General features: G+C 39.1%; 1 protein-coding gene across 2 annotated transcripts in view; it reads left to right on the top strand.

The window, feature by feature from the left end:
• Positions 1 to 1342, top strand: part of LRFN5 (leucine rich repeat and fibronectin type III domain containing 5) — a 157577-nt gene that overhangs the window by 15584 nt on the left and 140651 nt on the right. The window lies entirely within an intron of this gene.

Here is a 1342-nt window from a genome sequence, read left to right as displayed (position 1 = left end):
GACTTAGAAATGTCTTTCAAATAAAGTGGGATAATGCACTTGCCTTACAAAATGGGTTCATGAATGTTTCATGCTTATGGAGCAGAACAGGTTAATAATTCAAATGCATTATGCTTTATTTGCCTGGGTGTATTACAGCAAACCCACATTTAACGTGTGCCTCTCTGTGCCTTGGCCTTGAGCTCTTTGAAACTCCACTTTCCTTTGGAGGGAACGCGGCTGATTTCCTTTTTTATTTTCGAGCAGATGTTGGGAAGGGGGAAAAAAAATAGCTTTTTCATTTTCTTTAATGTATTGGTGCATTTTTGCATATTTCTATTCAATGGCATTTGCTGGCAGTTGAATATAGGAATGGAGAGGAGAAGATGTAGTTCCTTCAACAGGCAGGCTGAGGGTGCCAGTGAGCCACCTTTTGGGGATTTTTTTTTTTACCTCTTACTTTTAACCGGTGGTATGCCAGGGGAGCCAAAAGAATTGGAGAGAAAAATAAAGATGGTTGCGAGGCTTGTAGCATTGCTTTTAGAATGTGGAAGCCATTAAAACCTAGAGGTCTCCTTTAAGGAAACCGTAAACTTGTTTTTTGTTTCGCTCTGTTCAGCTAATATTACTGTTTAGGGTAGCTGAAAACTGCAAACTAAATGCGTGTTTGTCTTTCATCTTGCCGAGGTTATATATGGTTTTGATGTTTCAGATGGTGTCAGCCGTCATGAAGCAAATCTATTGATTGGTACTTGTGCTGGCTATCTCCTCCGTCTGGATTTTTGCTACTCAGTGAGATGTGACTACTGATATATTAGGTGTTATCTGATCTTCTGGAACACATGTTATGAATTAATAAACATGTTTATGTATTTTGTATCTGCCTGTTACACACACGCTTTGGGGATTATGTACTAACACTGCAAAGGGTAACGATAAGCAGAAACCTATAGGAACCAATCCGAAATTTGCTGTCACTAGTCTGCAAAAGCTAAGCTCCCAAAGCAAGCTTTGTGATTTGTTGCAATGGGTTACTCTGTTGCTCCCGGGTACCCCTTATTAAATTAGGATTTATGTTTTCAAATAATGCAAAATGAAATGTGACAGTTTATAACAGCTAGCCTTTATATTAATGATATCTATCATGCTCACGCAGAAATCTTTTCATTGACAGACAATGTGTTTTGACAGTGTGGATAAAACTATATATACAGCGAGAGAGAGGATGGCTTGGTTATCTAACTGATCAGGCAGAAACCAGAGGACCATCCTGTGTATCAGAAGCAATCTGGATCTCACACATGCCAATTAAATGAAAGTGTTCTCATGATATGAACCTGACTGCTGCTGAATCCTAGTTCCG

Source organism: Nanorana parkeri, unplaced genomic scaffold (assembly GCF_000935625.1).
Source record: "Nanorana parkeri isolate BGI_ZX_2015 unplaced genomic scaffold, ASM93562v1 scaffold1818, whole genome shotgun sequence".
Classification (NCBI taxonomy): Eukaryota; Metazoa; Chordata; class Amphibia; order Anura; family Dicroglossidae; genus Nanorana; species Nanorana parkeri.
The sequence above is the reverse complement of the archived record's forward strand: the minus strand, read 5'-3'. Positions and strand labels throughout refer to the sequence as shown.